Source organism: Papio anubis, chromosome 2 (assembly GCF_008728515.1).
Source record: "Papio anubis isolate 15944 chromosome 2, Panubis1.0, whole genome shotgun sequence".
Taxonomy (NCBI): Eukaryota; Metazoa; Chordata; class Mammalia; order Primates; family Cercopithecidae; genus Papio; species Papio anubis.
The window spans coordinates 35,570,520-35,596,151 of NC_044977.1; the positions used below are offsets into that span (position 1 = coordinate 35,570,520).

General features: G+C 38.3%; 1 long non-coding RNA gene and 1 pseudogene across 7 annotated transcripts in view; both read right to left on the reverse strand.

Moving 5' to 3' along the window:
- Positions 1-2,931: 2,931 nt before the first annotated feature.
- LOC101015063 lies at positions 2,932-10,413 on the reverse strand (annotated as a pseudogene).
- Positions 10,414-20,916: 10,503 nt separating this feature from the next.
- LOC116273724 overlaps positions 20,917-25,632 on the reverse strand; it is a 67,249-nt gene continuing 62,533 nt past the window's right edge. For all 7 annotated transcript variants that reach the window (XR_004182055.1, XR_004182061.1, XR_004182057.1 and 4 more), the window contains one exon: positions 20,917-25,549. This is a non-coding gene — a long non-coding RNA (uncharacterized LOC116273724). The remainder of the gene's footprint in view (positions 25,550-25,632) is intronic.

A 25,632-nucleotide genomic window follows, 5' to 3' on the forward strand; every position in this document is an offset into this window, starting at 1 on the left:
TCCTGAATTTATGAGAGTTTTTCTGGGAAAAGCATTCATGGCTGTCATGAGATTCTTCATGGGTTCATGACTCCCAAAAAGTCAATGGAACCAGAAATTTTAAATGGTTCTCCCATGAACATACTTTCCCACCATTGATATAGACAATACAGTAAGTTTTGAATCATCCAACATGCTTTGGTTTATTTGGTTAAAAACTAAACCCCTCTTCTTAACTTTTCTTGAATAGCTAGCTAGCTTTTTAATAGCTAGCTTTCAATGTATACTTAGCAAACAATTCTTTTTTAATTTTTGGCTCAAATAAGATTTATTCATGGAATAAGCTATCTGAAAGAGCTAATTGCCACACCAATTGATCAAATTCACAATTTTATTTGACATTAGCAGGCCTGGGATTTTCTATAATGTAAGCCCTGGGATGTTTAATAATGTAAGATGTGAGTTGTGCCTATAGTCTTTTTACAGCAGATCTAAAAATGTTTCCTTGATAGGTATCTTCAAATATAAAAGTCACCCAGAAAAATCAGTCATACTCTATACAGAAACTAGGCAGTAACTTTTGTCACTGAGGACATCAGAAGAGTTTGTATCTTAAGAATGGCAATTCTTAGATGGCAGATGTCTTTGGTACAACCATATCTATAGCAAAGGGAACAATCAAGTTCTATTCTAAGCTACATTGAGATTGTGGACTTTAAACTTGATCATTGTGCTGTAATGGGAGTAACTCTGCAGCTGGGTGAGAGGACATATTTTGCATTTGAAAACCAGAGAACAGATGGTGATAGACTGAAAAAATTGAACCACAATATTTTACAGTTCTTACCATTAAGTGATAGTTTATTTTCCCCTACCCCTTGGATCTTAGTAGTCTAATAATCTGCTTTGACTGACAGAATGTAGCCAATTCTGGAGTCTGGGCCACAGTTTCCAGATTTATCACCTCTTGGAACACTACTGCTGCCATGTAAAAAAGCAGCTAAACTACTGAATAAGAGGTAACATGGAGAGATAGAGAGAGACCAGGTCAACGGCCAGCATTAAGGACCAAGACATGTAAATAAGGCCATCTTAGACTCTCGATCCATGACTAAGAGGGAGCAGGACTACAACCATATGAATGGTCTCTGGCAAGACCAACAGAAGAATTACTCAGTTGATTGCAGTCAACACAGAAAATCATGAGAAATACTAAATTATTACCACTGTAAGACACTAAATGTTGGAGTGTTTTATTATATAGCAATAAGTAATGCATGTTGAAACTTGGCCAGAGATTTTATAGAAGTAGGAATAAAGACATAGAAATCACTAGACTATATTTTGTAGATAACATCTTATTGTGGTAGACAAGAAGATGTGCTACCTAGACCTCCTTCAAGGAATGACTTGCTTGCCCAGCTATGGAGAATGCAGCTAACACACAGCCTCAACTGTTAGCTCCTTTAGGTTTTATATCTCGGGTGCCAAGAATTGCCTCTCCCAAGATCGTGCCATATTTAGTGACTAAGTGAGGTGAGGATAGAGAGTCCCAGCAATTTCAGTCCAAATGGTGACATGCTTATGTGCAATTCTTGCTCAAGAGCTCTCCACTAGGTTGGTCAAGCCTTCTTAATAAATTAATAGAAATGGTTGTGCTAGGGACAGTTTCCTTGGGGTTGTAGGTTACAATGGGAAGCATTAGCCCATGTAAATAAGCTGTCCTAGGCAATCTTCTAGGTTCATTCTGATGAAGATTCCCATCATTATGTTTCCTGAAGACTGTTACTGTCAGTTATGGGGAAGTAATGAGCTATGTCTGTTATCAGTAGTGACTCTACCATGTTCCTGATGGTCAAGCTAAGTCTGTGCTCACCACTTACCTAGCCTCTCTGGACTTTTTAACTTCTTATAAAAGTACAGGATAGACATAACAAATCAGACCCTGTCTTGACACTTCCATTGATTTGTTTTAAAAACTAGGTTAGTTCATCTTATTATTATAATGATATTAAACTACATACCCAATGTTTTTCAAATAATGTAATGTTCACAATGACTCATCAAGATGAATATAATATCCCAGGTTAAAAAAAAAAAAGCTGAAGTTTAGTTACTCAAGGTCATATAGGTAGTAAATGGATGATTTAATCCTAAATCTTGATGACTCTTAAGTTCATGTTTTTTCTGCGGGTTCACCGTCTCTTATGGAGCTAAGCATTGATTGAAATAGAATGGAATAAAACACAACTGTTTGAAGGGTCATGGTCTAAATTCCTACCATGCATAATTTTGTTTGATGTAACTAAGTAAGAAACAGAGTATGCCAGAAATTAAAGGGAAAAAAAAGAAATAATTAAAATAATCAACTCCACGGAGGAAGAAGGAAGGAGTGGTGACCACATAAAAGGCTGGATAGAAGCCCAGGAAGTCATAAAATTTGAAGAGAATGAACATGAGGTTCTCAAAACTCCGACATGTAAGAATTTGCCTCCACCTCCTGAAACTTCAAAGAGGTTAATTTTAAGAATAAGAATTTTAAAAATAAGAAGTATGATTTTCACAGTATTGAGTGGATTTAAAGAATTCATTATCCCATAGAGATAGTACTCGCTAAAAACACAAAGGGTTATAAGAAATTTGTAAATTGGCCGGGCGCGGTGGCTCAAGCCTGTAATCCCAGCACTTTGGGAGGCCGAGGCGGGCGGATCACAAGGTCAGGAGATCGAGACCATCCTGGCTAACACGGTGAAACCCCGTCTCTACTAAAAACACAAAAAACTAGCCGGGCGAGGTGGCGGGCGCCTGTAGTCCCAGCTACTCCGGAGGCTGAGGCAGGAGAATGGCGTAAACCCAGGAGGCGGAGCTTGCAGTGAGCCGAGATCGCGCCATTGCACTCCAGCCTGGGGGACAGAGCAAGACTCCGTCTCAAAAAAAAAAATTTGTAAATTGTTTCATCAGCACCAGACCCTTAATGGTTTGGTAAGAAAACCAAGAAAATTTGGGATTGGGGTGGAAAGAATAACCCATGATGCTGAGATCCCAAAGCCCTTCTGTGGTCCTCTGCCAGGCGCAGAGTTCTAGGTGGGCTCTCATCCTACCCTAGTTTAACACTTCTTATATGCATTTGCTTGCTTCTCAGAGAAAGAAGATGCTGTGCTGGCAAAATCTGTCTATACAAGGCTTTGGATTCAGTTTCCCAAAACTGAACATAATCCACCTTATTTCTCCCTTAACGACAAAGCTTGTGTCTTTGTCTTGAGGTCACCTGAATGGTGTGGAGTGGGGTAGTGGTATGCCAGGGGCAGCTGAGCCCCTTGTCTCCTGGAGCAGATTTGCTGTAAACCCAGAGGTGCCTCTTACTTGGGCCTAACCCCCAGATTTCTTGAATACAAACCTCATCTCTGCCCCTAAATTGTTCCTGTGGTAAAGAGGGTTAAATTTTTCATTTCCCTCTATCATCGGTAGTTCAATACATTTTTACTCTCTCTTCATCTCCTGCCCGTTCCCTCTAGGGCTAAAGGCTTGAAGTTTAAGTCTCTCTTGAAGAAACGGCCATGCTTCATTTAATCCTGCTGCAGCCAGACTGCTGTGGATGTCATGCTTCTGATGAGACATTAAATCAAGGTAAACATTAATCCCCCAGGCTGGAGCATCTATGAAGAGAAGAAAAATGTGTCTTCACCTCATAGGAAACACTGCAGCCAATCTAGGCCCTCTATGTTGCCTCCAGACCTCACACACTTGGAGTTAATTAGAAAACTCTCCCTCTGGAATATATTATAAGCTGTGTTTAATTTGGTGGAGAAAATATTCTCACAAATCTTGCTGAATAAAAATGCTTCTGAGGAGTAAAAAATAAGAAAACATAAATAAATTTGTGCATCAAAGCAAAGTACTTCTGCTGTCAACAAAGGAGGCAAATATAATCTATATTTCTGCATGACCTAGGTGCAATACATTAAGATGCAGATTACATGAGCAATAATGTAATCCAGTTAAATCACCCCAAAAGAGCAAAGTAATTTGAGAAAAGGTCAAGAAGGCACCAGCTCAGTATCTCCATTTCAGATTATATGCCCCTAAATGTTTTCTTTTTTTTCATTTTTCAGACTTAAATCTAATTCACCTGAAATTTTGATGTTAGGTAAGGATATAATTTCATTTTCTTTTAAACTAATTTTACCAACAAAATTTATTGCATAATTCTTTTTTTAAACACATATATAAAACATATATGTTACCTGCATCTAGGCTGTTCTCGTTGATCCCTGCATCAGGACCACACTGATTTGATTATTGTAGGTTACTTTATGTTTTAATATCTTACAGGACCAGTGTTTTTATTCCTATTAGTTTTTAAAATATTCATGTTATTCTTTCCCATATATTATTCCAGTTACAAATTCACTTTGTTAAGTTCAAGCAAATAAATCACAATGAGGTTTCCATTGAAATTAAATTAACTTGGGGAGGAATTGACATACCCTTTAGAAATACATCTACACTAGGCAGTCCTTTCTTAAAATGTTTCTCATTCAACATATGTGAAGGACTCCATCTATATAAGTCAAAACTCATTGGTTACCAGTAACAGAAACTCAATTTAAATGATCTTTAAAAGAGGGAAGCACTGTGTACAAGAATTAACTCCAAATTGATCATGATTCTACATGTGAAATCTAAAACTATAAAGAAAAAAATTCTAACTCTATGTCCTTGAATTTAGTAAAGATTTTTTAGACAGACAGGATACAAAAACCAAAACCTATAAAATAAGATAAATAGGACTTCAAAATTAAAAACTTCTGCTCTTTGAAAGACACTGCTAAGAAAATGAAAAGACAAGTCACGGACTAAGAGCAAATATTTGCAAAACATAAATTTTATAAAAGACTTGTGTCCAGAATATGTAAAGTATTCTCACAATGTAATAATGGGAAAGAAAACACACAATAAAAAACTAGCAAAAGATTTGATCAGACACATCAGTAAAGATATGTGGATGGCAAATAAGCATATGAAAAGATGTTTAACACCACTTTTCACTGAAACCAAAATAAGATATCATTGCATACCTATTAGAATTATTCATTTTTTAAAAACACGAAACCACCAAATACTGGTGAGAAAGAAGAGCAATGGGAATTACTGCTGGCAGAAATGCAAAACGGTACAGCCACTTTGGGATACAGTTTGGAAGTTTCTTATAACATTAAAAGTATGTTAACTGTATAACCCAGCAATCCTACTCTTAGATATTTACCCAAGGGAAATGGAAATGTGATCACACAAAAATCTGTATGCAATTATTTACTGTGGTTTTCTTCATAACTACCAAAATCTGGAAACAATACAAATGCCCATGAACTGGTGAATGCATAAACACACTGTGGTATAGCCACGCAATGAAATATGACTTAGCAATAAAAAGGAACAAAATACTGATACTAGTAACAACACAGATAGATCTCAGATGCATTATGCTAAGTGATAAAAGTGATATACTCCAAAGGGTATATACTTTGTGTTTCCATTTACAGGACATTCAGTAAAAGGCAAAATTACAGGAACAGAAAAACAGATTAGTGTTTGCCAGTGTATAGAGCAGGAGAAGGGGATAAATAACAGAGGGGCATGAGGGAACTTTCTGGGATGACAGAAGTAACCCATGTCTTGATTAAGGTAGTAGTTACTCAACCTTTATGCACTGATCAAAATTCACAGGACTAGTCACCTTAATGGAGTAAATTTTACTGCATGTAAATAGATCTCAAAAAAAAAAAAAAAAAAAAAAAACCCATCCTACAAGGGGCAGAGGTATATATTGGCTCATCTGTTTGAAAACTTTGGGTATTTTCTGGTTTCAGGCACATCTGAGGCCGAGTGCATAAACACATTCTTAGTCACGTGTTCTACTCTTGCCCTTTTATCCTTCATGTTGGCTTATTCTTTCCAGGTAATGGTGTCCATCATTACTTCCTGCTTGCAATGAGCTCTACAGTTCATAAACTCAGAAAAAGATCCTCTCTTTCTTCATGCAACAATAGCAGTTTCCCTCAAAGGGCATTGATAAACCCTGCTTAGATCTCATACCTCCCTCTACACAATCAATATCCGGGCCCTGGAGAAAGAGATACTCTGACTGGACACCTTGAGTCTTTTGCCCACGCCAGTGGCAGGAGGGACGGCCACATCGGAATCACTTGGTGCAGCAGAGAAGCAAATTCCAAAAGGAAGGAGAGCCAAGCAGACAAAATAACAGATGTCCTGACATCCTCATTCTTGATTACTGCATATCATGGTCTGTCTGCTGCTCTTGTTGCTCAACAATACCCAGCCAGGGCTCTTCCTTCAAGCTGTGTTCCAAGGAATCTTTACAGCATGTTTTCCAGATTTCCATCTTGCAATTTTACGCTTTCACTTAAATATAGCAGCTTCTATGGATACTTCTCTTAACCTCCTGTTTTTTCCACAGGAGCCCAACCCAGTGTGTTTGGGGTGAATCCACTCTCCCATGCTGAGAGACTGGAATGCATTTGACTCTTCAGTGGATGATTTCATCTGCCTCTTTGGTGATACTAGTCCTAGGAAGTAACACTGCTGCCCACATTTGCCTGGTTCTTAGTTGACTCCCTCAGCAGGTGCCCTGACACAGCAGCAAGAGGACAGGACAAACAAGGGAGCTGGACTGACTTGAATTATTAATCTCTACTTACCAGCCTAACCCATGTGCAATGTTGCTATAGCTCTCATTGAATTGCAGAGACTGATCACACTGTCTGAATTTTTTAGTCCCCTCAGGAAGCAAACACTTGTATTTTTTAGATGAATCCTAAGAACCTATCTAGTAAACAGTTTAATTTTACAAATAAAATAACAGAAGCCCTGAGAGCTTTTGGCCCAAGAGCTGAAACTAAAACCTTAGCCTCTTATCTACTTACTGGTGCCCTTGACACTGTTTTCTGATGCTTCTCTTTTTCTCAGATTTCCTTCTGGTTAGTGATTTGTCTATAAATATTTCTACCACTAATGAGTATAAGTGTTTTTGGAATGCAAGTAAGTCAAGGTCACCATCTATTTGGTAGTAGATTGTTGTCAGAGACTATAGAGAGCTTAGTGAGGTTTGGATTCAGAAAGGTTCAAATTTGAGTCCTGGTTTCAAAAGTATTAGCTGGGTGACCTTGGCAACTTACTCAGAATTTCCTCACCTATTAAATGTGGATAATAATAGTATCTCTTTCAGAGGGATATTGTGCAGAATAAATCAGATTTCAAAAACATTTAGCAAAATAGCTAGTAGTCTTTACTCAGCAAAGACAGCTAGTAGTCTTGTCTTAGCTGTTTTATTAGGTTGCCTCTTTGGTCTATACTTTTGCAGTCGTCAAAAGAAAGGATTTAGGAAAGGAAACCAGAACAGAGAACTTTGCAAACAGAAGAACCAGCAGTATTGAAAGAGGGATTTCATTTAATGCTGCTTAAGAAAATATATATATTTTTTTTATGAAAATACCCCATATCGCTGTAAAGGACTTTAAGAACAAGGAAAGGAGGATGGTAGTTTCAGGATAATAAAAGCAACCTTCGAGATTTTGCAAGCTAATGTTGAAATTTGCATCAGTATCTTGATCTCTTAAAACGCTGTGTGGAAAGGAGGTTGAGTTAGATTTGGGGCAGCAAAAGGATAGGGTAGAACAGGAAAGACTAATTAAAATGAGACTGTAGTAGAAGGAATATAAATATACTTAGATAAGGTAAGAAATAGGAATTGTGAAAGCATCCTGGGTTCAGGCAGGGAAAGGATCAAGTTTAGGAGATCAGCTGGGCAGTTGATATAGTTCAAGACAATGGAGGATCCAGTTGCAATAACAAGTAGTAAGGATCAGGAAATACTTTAAGAATCTGAATCCCACTCTAAGGAGATGCGACAATAAGACATTGGATCATAAATGGGAATTACTGGCAAGGGGCTTATCTTCTAAGAAATGAATTCACCATTGCCACTGAGGCAAGGATTTCACACATTTCCTGTACAGGACTAGGACTGAAGCCAGAGTACTGCAAAGTATACAGCAGGACCGTGCGGGGAGATTTTAGGCCAGAATGAGGAAACAGCACCCTGTTTGTGAAGGAGGCTCTTCACAGTATTTACAGGCTTTCACAATCTATATAACTTGAAACATACATAAAAAAAAAAAAGGGAAACATGAATGCAGAATTTACAGAGGTATTTTGGTACATGTGCCCAGAGGCATTTAAAAATCCAGCCTTGGTTTTCAAAATCAAGAAAATAAACAGAATACATTAAAGATAAAGATGGTATCATATTGAAAACCTAGCTGATATATTTGTAATTTTTTTCAAGATTACTCTAATGCCCCTTAGTTGCAGGTTTCATCAAATAGGAAGTATATTTTCAAGTAACTTCAGTTATTCTATGGAATTTAGAGCTAGAAAGTTCTACAGTCAAATACTGTGGAAATTTCAAATTTGTAAGGATGAAAAAGTCTTCTGAAAGGGATGTCTTGGTTTCTTGATACAGCAGAGCATCCATGTGGCGGGCAGGGAGTGGGGAGTAGGGTAGAAGCATGTAGACAATGTTAGGGTGTGGGAACAACTAAAGGAATATTGAGGGACCAAGTTTAATCAGTAAGGCCCATCAGTAGTTACAGAAATCATCTAGTGGTTTCCTAACTGTGATTTATACAGATCCCCAAAACTCTGGAGTCCAAGAAAGCTTAGTCAGAAGCCTCTATATTCATTTCAACCAAAGTGACTCTGCATTTCTTCTCTCTCTCTTTTTTTTTTTTAAATTTAGCACCGTTTATTGAGCAATCTCAGCTGTTGTTGTAGCTGCTCTGTGTCAGCCTGTTCTTAAAACATAAAATGCTCTTTTAATTATCTTGTCCAGGACAGAAGGATCTTCCAGGTAGCACACCAACAGCACAAGAGACTCTAATGACACCAGCTTCAAGGATAGTGCCATCCGGAGAGGGAGAGGGTCATGGCACTTTCAACCACACCTTCCAGAGGCTTTGAAAAGGAGCCCTTCGGGGCCCAGTCTGCCTGGCATTTTGATGCTGTCAGTGTGAGTTTTGTATTTCACAATGGTGTTGGGAGATAGGTTAAGCACTCGCCAAAGTGTATTCCAGATTTGGGCTGTGGTTGCTTGGTCACTGGCAGTCTTTTCCATATTGAAATAATGTCCTCTTGAAAGTGAAGAGAGACCACAGCCCCACACATCTCCTCCCCAACCATGAACTGTTCCCCTATCATGGCCAAATGAGATTCTCCCAGCAATGGGAGATCAAGCCCTCGGCAGCCAAATAATCCTCTTGTCACCATTTTTATTTGCATTATCCTCCCACGTGGGTTTAATTCCTTCTTTGAAGAGATGGAAGTCACTGTGGCCTGTCAGATCCTTTGGACATATCATGTGGCTATAAAACCTCCAGAACTGCTCCACAGAGGCAAAGGCACCAATCTGTTTGATAATTCTGTTCATAACTCTGTGAGCTGGTGGGACAGCCAGAGGTTCTCCTGGAGTACCAGAAAGTGTAGTTGTACTGGAGGGGATGCTCTGCCTGTCCAGGGACAACAGCCTTCCTCTTGTTACTGCTCTTATTCTTGTCCCATTCTGTTTTTTTTCTTTCTCAGTATCTTTCTGTGTGCTGCTTTCTTCATTCTGATCATGGTCCTCATTGTCATCATCTTTCAAAGCATCAAACTTGTTGTTCATCCTCTTGCCACTACTATCGCCACTGCCTCACTTCTGCTTTTCCTACAGGCTATAAATTGAGTTTCCATAGAACATTCTGTTTGAGACAAAGGACTCCAATATTTATGTCAGAAAAACCGAAAAGGATATTGAAATGGACAAAAATAGACTACTTGCCATTCTGTAAAGCACCTCTTTCCATTTATTTCATTCAGAGAAGTCCACACCTTTTATTGCCTTTAAGGTATTTTACAACTCTGTAAGTAATGCAAATGATTCTTGCCCATAGAAAAGCAAATGATTTTTACTTCTGGTAAAATGTTGCCTAATGGATATTGACCAGTTTGCATGTGTCCGTAAACTTACTTCTTATTACCTAGATATGTGTGGTGTTTAAATCATTTTGGGAACTGGTTGTCACATCTTACTGATTTTCTCATTTATTAATTAGTTAAATAAAAGCCTTTTCCAAAAGAATGAAACCGCACACTTATCTCTTGCTATATACAAAGAATGGTGTAGAGACTTAAATCTAAGACCTCAAACTATTAAACTACTAAAAGTAAACACTGGGGAAACTCTCTAGGATATTGCAGTGGGCAAAGATTTCTTGAGTAATACCCTATGATCACAGGCAACCAATGCAAAAGTGGACAAATGGGATCACATCAAGTTAAAAAGCTTCTGCACAGCAAATGAAACAATCAAAGTGAAGAGACAATCTACAGAATGGGGGAAATGGAAGTAAAGAGAAAAGTCACAGAATGGGAGAAAATATTTGCAAACTACCCATCTGACAAGGGATTAATAGCCAGAATATATAAGGACCTCAAACAACTCTATAGGAAAAACAACTAATAATCTGATTTAAAGGGGGCAAAAGACTTGAATAGACATTTGTCAAAAGAAGACAAACAAATGGCAAACAGGTACATGAAAATGTGTTCCATATCAGTGTTCATCAGAGAAATGCAAATTAAAACTACAATGAAGTATCATCTCACTCAAGTTAAAACGGTTTTTATCCAAAAGTCAGGCAATGACAAATGCTGGCGAGGATGTGGAGAAAAGTGAACACTTGTACATTGTTGGTGGGAATATAAATTAATACAGCCACTATGGAGAACAGTTTGGAGGTTCTACAGAAAATTATAAATAGAACTACTATAAGACCCAGCAATCTCACTCCTAGGTATGTACCCAAAAGAAAGAAAATCAGTATATCAAAGAGATATCTGCACTCCCACATTTATTGAAGGACTACTCACAATAGCCAAGATTTAGAAGCAATCTAAATGTCTATCAACAGATGAATGTCTAAAGAAAACGTGGTACATATGCACAATGGAGTACTATTTAGCCATCAAAAAGAATGAGATCCTGTCATTTGCAACAACCTGGATGAAACTGCAGGTCACTATGTTAAGTGAAATAAACCAGGCATAGAAAGACAAACGTTGCATGTTCTCATTTATTTGTGGTAGCTAAAAGTTAAAATAATTGAACTCATGGAGACAACAGGTAGAAAGATGGTTACCAGAGGCTGGGAAGGGTAGTGGGGGTGGGGAGATAGTGGGGATGCTTAATGGGTACAAAAAAATAGAAAGAGTGAATAAGACCTAGTATTTGCTGGCACAACAGGATGACTACAGTCAAAAATAATTTAATTGTCCATTTAAAAATAATTATAAGTGTATAACTGGATTATTTATAACACAAAAGATAAACACTTGAGGGGATGAATACCCCATTTACCCTGATGTGCTTATTATGTATTACATGCCTGTATCAAAATACCTTATGTACCCCATAAATATATACAACTACTAGGTACCAACAAAAATTAAAAATTAAAGCCTGCCTCACAGCCCTTAGAACCAACCCTGCTGACTCTGTGATCTTGAATATCTATAGCCTTCAGAACTATGAGACAATAAATTTCTGCTGTTTATACCTCCCAGTTTGTGGTACTTTGTTACAGCAGCCTTATGAAACAAATATAATTCTGAGGCAGTTGCAGTTGTCCTCAAGGAGATGGGCCCATGTCTGTGTATCAGGTAAGATGGCTCTCTCTGCTAAGAGCCTAAATATTGAAGAGAATTAGGGGTTACAGGGCCAGCATGGAATCAGTAGCTAGACAGCAACGGCCAATTAGTGTCAATTCAATGGAAAAGAAAGGAGGATAATCAGATATTTTATTACGTATATCCAAAGCACATTAAAATAATAAGAGGGTTGCCAACTGCTTCTAGGGTTCAGAATTATATTTCTGACAGTGGGAGGTCATTCAAGGTGGAATATGAGATAAGCCCTAAAAATCAGGCTCATCCAGCAGCCTTGTTCTCTTTAAGTCTAAAATGCTGTCAATAATGTGAGTTCCTGAAGTTTGAATGGTAATTCTCTGTGTACAAGAAAACAAAATTAAAATGCATGTTTTTTTTTAACTGTTCACTCTGAAAATGTGATCAAGTTTAGCTAAGTTTTCACGTGTAATGAAGAGTTACCATGTTTGCTCTCACAGAACCAATGTCCTTTATACACCCATATATGAGTCCTCCTCACACACCTTTCAAACAGAAAGAAGAGACAATGGAATTATTGAAATTATAGATTTTTTAAAAAATCAAGCGTGTATAAAAGTCCATGACATACAAAGAGCATACAATGATTTCTAAAGCTAGAAAATATTAAAAATAAGACAGGAAGACTTCAGATTGAAGCAATGAAAAATGTATTCAATCATCAAAAGTGTATGTATCGAGAAAGTACAAGAACCCTTTTATACATGTGAATAAAATGAATTGGGAAATGTTCCATCAGATTGTTAGCCAGATTGACTACACTGAACTATTATATTGTTATGTGAAAACTTCACACCATCCCTCTGGTCATCCCAGAATCTTGCTTTCCCATAGCAGTTCTCTACTATCAATAAGATGTGGCTACAACTGCCTTACATCAACCATGGTTAGTAGCACTGTGAAGGCAGCCATAAGGAGCATGCTATTCTGCCTTGTAAGTGAATATGAGGTGACTTTCTTGACTGTCCATTGCCATAACTGTGATTGCCAAATCTGTGTCACAATTCTACTATGTGGCATTCTTTTTTCCTTAAAAAAAAAAAAAAGAAGACACTCTAATGTTAACATCCTTTATCCATAGCTGAATAAATAATTGAGGTAGATATGTCTTTTGAAGGCAGGGGGACAAGTTTCTTCTCGGTATCTTTAAACATTCATAGTCCTACCCCCATCTTTAAAAAAATAATTAAACATATTTACTTGCCCATTTCTACCTCCTTTATCTTCCCTTATTCTTACTACTCAGTCAATAATGTTGTCAAAAGAGCATGAGACTGGGAATCAAAAACTCTAGATATAAGTCCAAACTCTTAAATTTTCTTGCTATTTGGAAGGCAAGTCTAAGAAAATTCTTTAACATTTTAGCATTCTTGCCTATGAAATGGAATGATTATCATCAACCCTGACTACCATACAAAGTTATTATGATAGGAGATTGCCAGAAAAAATACCTGATTGGACTTCAGTTAGAAAAACAAATGTATGATTGAGACATTAAATGTTTTACAATCCTGCCTGAGAGGAGTCTGTGAACAGGAGATAGGTGAACTGAATCTATCTAAAAGGATCAGAAGCAGTCCAGGTAAGATTATAATGAGCAGAAAGTGCTGTCAGATTTTGAAATGTTAACATTTATGAGAATAAGATTGTGAGAATAAGATTGTAAGAATAAGATTATCTGAGGATAGTTTGAGGAGCATGCCATTTGCTCAGAACAAATAAAAGCTTTTGCCTATGCCCCTGTCCCTTTCTATTTCCCCAAGTCTCTCCTATTGAGCCAAACTCTATAGCTCTCTCTGATAATTTCAGACAAAACGACCTCACCTTTTCCCAACTGCCCAGAGCACAAACAACCTTATATAGTCCCCTAATTAACAGGTAATCGCATACTGTCTTGATTTCTATGCATTTTTATGTGTTAATGTTCAACGGCTTCTTAGTTAAAGGTGATTTATTCAAATCCATAGAGATAGGCACAGTGTTAGACATGTTAAGTGTTATTTCATCCATCTGCCTTTGCAGCTTATCCTACAATCCTTTCAGATTTACGCTCTTTCCTAAAGGTAGTCTTGTATTTTCTAAGAAAAGTCAATTTCCAGCCAGGCACAGTGGCTCACACCTGTAATCCCAGCACTTTGGGAGCCCAAGGTGGGCAGATCACAAGGTCAGGAGTTCGAGACCAGACTGACCAACATGGTGAAACACCATCTCTACTAAAAATACAAAAATTAGCCAGGCATGGTGGCATGTGCCTGTAATCCCAGCTACTCAGGAGGCTGAGGCAAGAGAATCGCTTGAACCCAGGAGGTGGAGGTTACAGTGAACCGAGATTGTGCCATTGCACTCCAGCCTGGGCAACAGATTGAGACTCTGTCTTTAAAAAAAAAAAAAAAAAAAAAAAAGTCAGTTTTCTAAAATTTTCTTCTGAATGTTACTAAATTATTTTCAAAGGTATGCCTGTCTTTTCTTTTAAGACTTCAAAGTATTGTCATTTCCTTTGTGCTGAATATTCCTTCAGAGTCACCATGTTGCCTCCCACTTCCTGTACTTAAGCACTGGCTGAATCCTCTTCTCAAATATACAACTGATTTGGCTTGATGTCTGCAACTGTTTTACTTGGATTTCTATGAACTTCTACTGTGCTAAAATGGCCCATTCCCGGCTTTCTGACACTCTGAACAGATGGAATTCATATATACTATAGCCAGCACTCTACTCACACTGCCTCTTTTCTCAACCACACTTCACTTGTAGAGACTACACGTACAATTCCCATTCCCACCGCCTCATTACTTCCACCTTCTTTTCTTGTGTTACAAGTTTTTAACCAGGTATAAGTGGAAGCTGAACAACGAGAACACATGGACACAGGGAGAGAAACAATACACACTGGGGCCTGTATGGGGTGGGGTGCGGAGGGAGAGCATTAGGAAAAATAGCTCATGCATGCTGGGCTTAATACCTAGGTGATGGGTTGATAGGTTCAGGAAACTACCATGACACACGTTTACCTCCTTAACAAACCTGCACATCCTGCACATGTACCCCAGAACTTAAAAATAAAAATTAGCACTTTGGGAGGCCGAGGCGGGTAGATCACGAGGTCAGGAGATCGAGACCATCCTGGCTAACATGGTGAAACCCCGTCTCTACTAAAAATACAAAAAACTAGCCGGGCGTGGTGGCGGGCGCCTGTAGTCCCAGCTACTCGGAGGCTGAGGCAGGAGAATGGCGTGAACCTGGGAGGCGGAGCTTGCAGTGAGCCGAGATCGCGCCACTGCACTCCAGCCTGGGTGACACAGCGCGAGACTCCGTCTCAAAAAAAAATAAAAATAAAAATAAAAATAAAAATTAGAAAAAAAGAGAGAAGTCTTCACAACAATGTGAATATACTTAACGCTACTAAAATGTACACTTAAAAGTGTTTGAGATGGTAAATTTACGTGTTTTAAATGACAATTTTTAAAAAAAATATTTTTCAAAAAGAGACTGGTATTGATTGGGAAAAAGGAAAGAGAAAAGAGAAGACAGAATGATGGCTACCATAAAAAAGCAACAAATAGGTGTTGAAGGGGTCACCCAATTTTTTATCTGAAACAGAGCTAGCTTTTATGAATCAAGGGACAGACCATGAGAACTGAAAGTAAAGAAAAGGAAGATCTTCCTGGCCGGGCACGGTGGCTCATGCCTGTAATCCCAGCACTTTGGGAGGCCGAGGCGGGCAGATCACGAGGTCAGGAGATCGAGACCATCCTGGCTGACATGGTGAAACCCCGTCTCTACTAAAAATACAAAAAAATTAGCCGGGCATGGTGGCGGGCGCCTGTAGTCCCAGCTACTTGGGAGGCTGAGGCAGGAGAATGGAGTGAACCCGGGAGGTGGACCTTGCAGTGAGCTGAGATCGCGCCACTGCACTCCAGCCTGGGCGACAGAGCGAGACTCCGTCTCAAAAAAAAAAAAGAAAAAATAAAAAAAAAGAGAAAGAACTGGGTATATATGTAAAATGGTATACAAGCATTCAATCTAGATGACCAAACTCCAACCATTCCAAAAGGACCTTCAAAATGCTTTGTCAGCCATGTGCCTTGTCCTTATAGGGATGCATTAAAGCTAAAACTGTCTACATCTCAATGATTTGGGCCTATTCAGTCATTGACCTTTAGTTTTTTTTGTATTGGCAGTGACATTAAGGATTCTTCAAGATATTCACTTGAGGCTACCTGTGTTATTAGAAACCATCACAGTCAGAAAATTAGAATTCATTATCAGGAAGATAATGTGCTTGCTACTATGATATATGGGACTATATTTATCCTGTACAGTGTAACATATCTGTTTCATCAGTGCAGGAACAGGATGATCTTTCATCCGGATGAAATAGCCTTGAAAGCTTCGTCACCGCAGTGCAGCAAGAAGCTACTAAAATGGTTCTTCCTAGCCTCTTTCTGCTGATTAAAAAAAAAAAAAAAAAAAAAAAAAAAAAAAAGACCGCACCACCTCCCAAGGGCTTCAATGCAGTTGCTATGGCAACACTATATCTGAGTCAGAACTATTAACAATCACCATGGCAACAAGTGTCTCACTTGCCATTTCCAGAAACTCATTGCGTTTGGACTAGAATCATCACACCATGAAAAAAGAGGTGGAGTTTTCCTCTCACTAGGAAACAGAAATACTTTCTCGAAATAACTTATCCCAAAAATGTTCTAAATAAAATTAAATTAAAGGACTTCTAAAGGAATCATGCTGTCATAAGTTGATTAATCCTTTTTCCTGAAATATTAAGTTTGATGAAAAAAATGACACAATGTTAATTGATATGGTAGATTTATTTTTTCCCAATATGATAAAATCTTTGGTATGAATAACATTATCTCCTATTTTATAAATTCCAATAACTGTATGTTTTATCTGTCTTGCCTGGCCCTTTTTTTTCCTCTGCTTAATTTTCCTTCTTTCACTCTGTCAGACACCGTCCTGAATATTTAGCAGAATGGAATTCTTTAGAGATTTGCGAATCACACTTGTCAAGTTAGATGCAACGAAAAGCATCACACATATTTCTGGAATTGTACTAATAATGGGGTGTGTGGTGCTCTGTGGGAAGTAGTCATGGTGGAGCTTGAGGGCCCGTTTTATTTCCCTTCTTCCTTAAATACAAGATGGTAGAAATGGACAGTGTCGATTTTCATCCAGATTGTGACTTCCCCAAAGGACTGTACACTGGAGCAGAATTAAGACACTGCACCACCAGTCTCTAAGACCTACCGGCTCATCTTTGCTCTTGTGTCATCCTCCCTCCCTAGATGTTCCAAAGCACCTCTGCACCCCTTGATTCTAGCGCCCTCATCATACCATGTCTTGTCACACAGTGACATTTTCTTGTGATTTTTCTCCTGGATCAGAGTTTCTAGGACCAAGTAAGTTTGCCTAATAGTTTTCAGAATAGGTTCTCACATGCATTGACAATAAAAAGGTGCAAAAAGAAAACAAACCTTCATGGAACAAAAGCCAAATTAAATCAAACTACAGATTTATCTCTTTTTCTTTTCTTAGTATCTTGTTAGTGAAAACCAAGATTCTGTGTTCTTTAATGTCCTTTCTTCTGCCAGAGCTCACCCCTAGCAGCATGAAGGCAGGCTCCAGAACAAGCAAACTTCAGTGCAGAGAACACCACTTCAGCAGTAATGGGAAAAGGGAAACATAGATGACCTTTCATTTCACTGTGAACCTAGGTTATTGGACTCTTCCTGTTTAGTATTTATTTCAAATAGAAGTAGGTGATGGGGAGAAGTGGACACAAGTAATGTGTCTCACTGATCCAGTGTAAAAAGAAGTCCTTACAGAAAGGCTCTCCAACTTGCTATTGACAGACAAAAATGATTCCAATGTCAGGATGGTATTATACAGAGATCTGGGGGCTCTCCTGTAGGCCAAGGCAAACAGTCATTCAGAAAAAAAGAAAACATGGGAGGGGTCTCATTTTATAAAGAAGCCAAGTCTGAGTCTCCCACAGTGCTGCCCTGTCCCTGAACTACCCAAGAAAATGTGAACTACATTTTCTCCAGAAGCTGGAAGTGACATTGAAATGCTCACATGTACAAAGTTTTCTCTGAAATTCTATAATTTATCTACAAGCTGCTTACTTGTTGACTTTTCAGTAAATGTTTTTCCATGTCTTGAATGAAATCAAACGGATGGATTTCATTTTTCCAGAGGTCCCTCTGGGGAGAAGAAAAACTGGGGGCTTCATGACATGATGTGGATACTCCAGGTAAAGTGTATACCTACTTAGTAACCAGTGTAAAGCACTTCAGCTGAGACCCTCATGCTCTGATGGGCATTTGCCATGGCTATTTGTGTACCAAACTGTAAGTAAATAGCAGCAGCATTAGGTTTGGATTCAAATCCTTCTCCCTCCCTTTACTAGCTGTGAGACAATAAGTAAGTGACTTGATCACACTGTACCACATATTTTCATCTGTGAGATATCACTAACAATAATACTTAGTTCATAGACTTATTTTGATGATTACATCAACTAGTATATATGAAGCACCTAGAACAGTGCCTGACACTCAAAAAACACTATTATTACATTACTGTTGGATTCAATTTGGCTATACGCTTCTTACTTGCAACTCAGAGAAATATAAAAATTTTTTTGTTTTAATGATTGCGTGTTAATTTTATATGTTCATCTCTTCACTCATTTGGCAAACATTTAACTCTGAAAAGCAGAGACAAGGCATAGTCCTTGCCTTGTAGCAGTTATAATTTACTAATGTTAAAAGGACTAGCAAAGAAGGGAAAGCATTGCAAATGATATTTCAGTTTGAAAACCAAAAAAGGGATTTTTCTCAAATGGGTTCAGTGACCAGGCATTTATTTTCTAGCGTGATCTGCTCTCCTTCTCTACCACCACTTTTAATAGGTAAATATACCCAGAGGCTTTTGTATTCCATTTGTGAAGCAATAGTATAGATTGTCCCAATACTGCCATTAAAATTGCCCAGTATAAAGTGTGTGTTACTCTTGGCTATAAAAATAAAAGTTCCCTATAGACTGGAACTCGGCAAACATTGTTTGATTAAGTTGGGCTTTTTATTTTATGCTCAGAGGAAGGCAACATGCCCTAGTGAATCAAGCTGTTTTGAAGCTGGATGAGACTTCCCATTCCAACTCTGACTTTAAGAGATATATGTGGAAGTTTCGTTGGTTTCTCCCCATTTGAAAACAAAGGAGAGTAGTTTGTCTCCTATATTTTATTATGATGAAGGTAGTAAAAGGTTTAAATGTTATCATGAACCCTACCTTTTTCATTTTTTGCTTTCATTTTATTTTTTATTTCCAACTTTGATTTTAAGTGCATGTGCAGGGTGTGCAGGTTTGTTATATAGAAAAATGTGTGTTATGATGGTATGCTGCACAGATCATCCCATCACCTAGGTATTAAGCCCAGCATCCATTAGCTATTCTTCCTGATCCTCTCCTTCCTCCCACACCCCTGACAGTTCCCAGTGTGTGTTGCTCCCCCTCATGTGTCCATGTGTTTGCATCATTTAGCTCCCACTTTTAAGTGAGAATATGCTGTGTTTGGTTTGCTGTTTCTGCATTAGTTTGCTGAGGATAATGGCCTCCAGCTCCATGTTCCCGCAAAGAACATGATCTCCTTCCTTTTTATGGCTGCATAATATTCCATGGTGTATTTGTACCACATTTTTTTAATCCAGTCTGTCATTGATGGGCATTTAGGTTGATACCATGTATTTGCTATTGTGAATAGTGCTGCAATGAACCATACATGTGCATGTGTCTTTATAATAGAATGATATATATTTCTTTGCATATATACCTAGTAATGGGATTTCTGGGTCAAATGGTATTTCTGTCTCTAGGTCTTTGAGAAATCACCACACTGTCTTCCACAATGATTGAACTAATATATACTTCCACTAACAGGGTGAAGGCTTTCCTTGTTCTCCACAACCTTGCCAGCATCTGGAATTTTTTGACTTTTTAATAATTGCCGTTCTGACTTGTGTGACATGGTATCTCACACTGGTTTTATTTCTCTAATGATCAGTAATGTTGAGCTTTTCTCATATATTTCTTGGCCATATGTATGTCTTCTTTTGAGAAATGTCTGTTCATGTCCTTTGTCCACTTTTTAATGTTTTTTTCTTGTAAATGCATTTAAGTTCCTTATAGATGTTGGATATTAGACCTTTGTCAGATGCATAGATTGCAAAAACTTTCTCCCATTCTATATGTTGTCTGTTTACTCTGTTGATAGTTTCTTTTGCTGTGCAGAAGCTTTTTAGTTTAATTAGATCCCATTTGTCAACTTTTACTTTTGTTGCATTTGCTTTCAGCATCTTCATCATGAAATCTTTGCCATGCCTATGTCCTGAATGGTACTGCCTGGATTTCCTTCCAGTGTTTTTACAGTTTTGGGTTTTAAATTTAAGTCTTTGATCTACCTTGAGTTAATTTTTGTATACAGTGTCAGGGAGGGGTCCAGTTTCAGTTTTCTGTGAATGGCTAGCCAGTTCTCCTAGCATCATTTATTAAACAAGGAATCTTTCCCCATTGCTTTTGTCAGGTTTGTTGAAAATCAGATGGTTGTAGGTGTACAGTCTTATTTCTGGGTTCTCTATTCTGAATCCTAATTCTTTCTCATGCTGTCTCAGAATGTTAACCTGGAAAAATACCGGTTTTACTGCTTTCTTATTCCACAGAATAAAAGCAAGCAAATATAATTAATTTAGCTGATTTAGCCACGTGCAGATAGATCTAGTAAATATCAGAGATTAGACTTTTCAGCAAGTGGCCCTTCTAAAAGGATTCAGACATGCTTGGCCACAAGAAAGAACAAGTGAATAGAGAGGAGTGCTCTTCTCCTGAGCTCCAGTTCAAACATTTTGTTTTGTTATTTGTATATCACTATCAATTTTTCACAAATTTCCTCCTCACGGCAATTTACAACTTTAGGAAGGAAATTGCTTTGTGATACACTTGACTTCCATTGCTGCTTTCAAGGAAACTAATAGAAAACAGCACACAGATGTTTCTCTTCTCTTTGCCACTTGCCTGCATGCGCGCGCGCGCACGCACACACACACACACACACACACACACACACACACACACACACACACACCCCTATGGCTAAAGTCAGCCCAAGTCCTCTTTGGCAGAGGCCATCCTGGATAAAATCAGCTGGACCACTGGCCTTAAGAAGCAGTGACACCATCTAGGTCTACCCTGAGCTGTGAAATCAGCTGGTTACTGAAAGTGAAGAGTAATTCTCAAAGAAAACAATTCTATTTTCTCTACAAAGTCTTCTCATCCATCTTCTTTTCTTTTTTTTTTTTTTTAAGAGGATGTCTCGCTCTGTTGCTGAGGCAAGGGTGCAGTGGCACAATCTTGGCTTACTACAGCCTCAACTTCCTGTGCTCAAGTGATCTCCCCACCTCAGCCTCCCAGGTAGCTGGGAGATAGCACTGTGAGCTATCCACAAGCATGTTCCACCATACCAGGAAATTTTTTGTAGAGATGGGTCTTGCTATGTTGCCCAGGCTGGTACCGAACTCCTAGGCTCAAGTGACCCTCTCACCTTGGCCTCCCAAAGTGCTGGATTACAGGCATGAGCCACCACATCCAGCCCCCATCTTCTTTCTCATAGAACTTTCTAGTTAGTCTGGCAATCTCTTCAAAGAAGTTATGTGCTTCTGTAGGCAGAAACAGTACCTTATGTTTGATTCCCTATAGCAGCTAAGACAAAAAATTTGTAAACCTAATTAAGAAATATTTTGATATTAGAGTTCTGGAAAGACAAAAAAAATTTAAAAACACAATTACTTTTGCACCAGCCTAACTCCCTGGTTGCTGCTTGGATATTGACAAGGAAAACCATTCTCCCTGGGCACAGTAGGTGCAGTTTTCTTTGCAAACTTCCCTGATTATACATTACATTTTGGGTATACATTAAATCAAGATTCCATTAGTGAGTTTATCTTATGTATTGGACCTTGTTTAGGCCAAAAAGTACAGATGGTTCAACTCCATCCTAATTAATCAAACTGTGAGAAGATGAAGTAGAGAAAGACCTAGAAACATGGGCAGAAACTATTTTGAGATCTTAAGATTACCCATATAACTTACACAGTCTGAATATTATAATTCTATATTCCAATTGACCTTCTTACCACCAAAGATCTACCCCAAACATGGTGGTTTCTCTGACCCTCTGCTCTGGTGATAAGTAGTTATTTGCAGCATTTTAGGTAGAAGTTAAAAACTGTATTAATTAAGGTTCTTTGGTTGCTAGCAACAGAAGCAAGCCTACTTAATTTGAGCAAGAATCATATTATTAGGAAGCTACGGGACAATGTACATGATCATAGAGAAGACTGAAGAAACCATCAAAAACCAGGTAGCTTCCAAAGTCTCAGCAGTATCTCCATGGACATCCTCTTTTAGAATGATTGGACTCTGCCTTTTGTTTTGTTTGTTTTTTAGGAGAGTGATTAGCTAAGTTTAGGGCACATGCTCATTGCTTGCCTGTCATGGAGCAGTAAGAAAGATAATCTGACGGAAAGAAACTCAGGGAAGCCCATACTTCCAAAGAGATGAGACAGGTACCTGAATTTGCCAAAACCAAGACTGTACTCAATGCAGGGAGAAGATCCACTCCCTCCTACCCACAAAATAGCAAAAAGCTTCAAGAAATTTGGAAAAGGATATTGAGTGCCTACAAAAAATAAATATTTACTACCACCATCACTCTCCTTTACCTTCTACTATAGAGGCATTATTGATTTATTCTCTCCAAGTCTGTTAAGCCTTAATTTTAAAAGTGGGGAAATTATGTGTGTCTGCTGTTTAGAATCTTGCTAATAAACTTATCGCATCAGTTAGCCTAATTTTCCCAGGATATTGCACCCATAAAAGTTTCTAAAATAAAATTTCTGCCTATTCTTCTCTGTCTCTGTGCAGCACAGCATGTAGTCCAGGTACTCAGTTTAGCAACATTTTGCAACATTGATACTATCCCCACCTGATTTGCTGAGAAGATGAATATAAGCAAAATGACATTGGTGGCTTTTCATATTTTCCCAGCTTAACAAAGGAAGGATTCTGTAAAATTAACATACAGTTGGATTGGAATAAGCAGCTAAAGCAACTGGCTGTGCAAGGTTTATAATGTCTGAACTCCCACCAAGCTGCTTCATCTCTCCATATGTCTCCTGGTCATTGGGAGCCAAATTTAGGATTTATAAAAACTCAGGGCAATGCCTTTTCTGGTCATGGTACCTGTAAGTGAGCAAATGATTAAGATGACCTACTACTTACTAAATCAACATGTTTAGTAGCTGTCATCCAGAAAACATGCCAGAGCCAAGATAGTACTTGTGTTCATACAAGGCCTTAAAAGAAAGATTCTGCATGTCCATGTTCTGCTATTCCTCTCCAATATTTACACATTATACTATGACAACATAATGTATATTTACTCTGATTACTAGGTCATTTTCACTTCCCAGCTATTTGGCTGATAATTGCTATTCACTGTGTTCCTAAATGCTAAATGACGAACACGCTGGTGCTGATGGAAGTTGTATGTGCCATTTTAGCACTGTGCCAGGAAAAGAAGCTGGGCATAGGGTGCCAACTGCAAAGCCTTACATTGTACTGACCAAAGCATAGGCCCTCATTTATCCATTCAACATTTCAGAAGTTGTAGCTGCAGTTATCTATTTAAGTCATTGAAATAATAATTTTTGTGATTTATTATACTGTTGGTTAGCCAATAAAGTCCAAAAGATACTGAATTATCTATGTTTTAATTGCTCCCCTACAATGAATATGGAATCCTGATCATTGCCCACTCCTTCTTCTTGGTTTTAAATTTATAAGCCAAAAATGTGGTTATCATTCATGTTGGTTTTAAATTACTTCAGATGTCTGTACCAGCTATAGGAACACACTGCTACCCTTTAGGATATGGCATTTCCTGCCCAGTAAAAACCCTTTGAAAAACTATGCCTCCTAAACTCCAATTTTAGATGCATCCTATCTGCAACTTTCAGGCCTAAGCAAAAAAAGGAAGAACATAAAAGCTGAGGATATCATGCCTGGCTTTGTTTCCTGAGGTTTGAGGTGAAGATCAGTAAGAGCGCTGGCATTACCTAATGAGTTTCATCCGTTCCGGTTTCAGGAGAATGTAAGTTCAGACATAGGTTTGCAGAGTCATGTGGAATAAAGAAGTCAGAGACTAAGGAGTTGAAGCAGAGAGATGAAATCAGGTTCTCTGTTAATAAGGCTCTATGCTCACTTGGTTTGCTATAGCCTTAATTTCCATTCAGAGTGTTTTATGGACAAGAGGACCAGCACATAAAGGCAGGCAGGAGAGAGAGGACCACAGCCAGGCTTGGTGTTCTGAAAGTTTGTTCAAAGTAGGCTACAGAATGAAAAATTAGACCCAGAGCTTGTCCCAGGGGTTTATAATTTAAATTAGGCAATCATTGCTGGGAGTTAATTACAGGTGTCCCATCAAAACCTACAGCAAAGTTTGGGAGTTTCTGATTACGGATATAGAGACACCTTGGAAGCAAGGAAAATATAAAATTTTTTAAAGGCACAAGAGAAATGAGAGACAGTAAATAATTGTTTTAAAAGAATGTGACGAATTCAAGAATAAGTGTTATGTTACCCATATATTTCGAAAAGTCAAAAAACAAGGAATGCCACTACTAGTGACAACAACAACAAAAGCTATTGTATAGCACCATTTTTTACAACTTCCTCATTTTGCCCATGCTTTCCACTTTCAAGTTAATTCTTTCAACAGGATTGTCTTATTTTGACATACAGATTACAATTACAAGATAGCATCCACCACCATTCACTCTGTTTTGGACTCCAAATATTTCTGGTGAGTTTGAGTTTAACCCTTTGTTCATCTTTCTTGTTATTGGTTTGACAGTTTAAAACATCGTGGAGAGATAACTGGGCTTGAGTAAGTACACAGGATTTCCACTCTTTTCTTAAAAACTAAGCGTGACATTAACCCCCTTGGGCCTTAGCATCTTCATTTGTAGGATAACATCCACCATACCTAGTTTAGGATTATTTCAGGAATCAAAATAGATGAATATCAAATATACTTTTGCAAAGCATAGGTTCAATGGGAGTTGATACTTTTTAATATATTTTTCTGATTTTATACAATTTGGACTGGCAGCTGTAAGTCATGGCTAAAAAGCCCAATTCCTCATTTCTGTGTAGCTGTTTGCTTGAGACAACTTCCCTCCACTAAGGTGCCAGCACCTCCCACATTCTTCTCTTGATTTATGATTTCCTAAATCTAGAAAATACATGGGAAATCGCTGAGTATATTCCTAGCATATACTGCTACCAAGATTCTTTCTATCTTCCTATAAGGATTACATTTTCCAAGATGGAATGTGCCACATTAGTCTATAGACACAAATACTTCCTATTCTGAAGTTTCATTGATTTCTCGATGCTATCTCAGAATAGCTGTGGAAGGACTGCTAAGAAATTGTGACGTCAATCAAAACACCACAAAAAGCAGCATGCTGTCATGGATACAATACCTTTGATGTATGGCAGGCACAGATTCTGGTAATTGATAAGTATTTTTCTTCAGGACTTCTCTTGTCTGGTTCAGCCATCATGCTGTTCGTTGGTTGGTTGGTTGGTTGGTTGGTTGGTTGGTTGGTTTTTCTCAATCTGGCTCCATCTGCATTATAAGTCATAGAGAGTGTTCCCAGACATAAGCATTAGTTTATTAGTCTCAGTGTGTGTTTGTGTCTTCATCCTTTC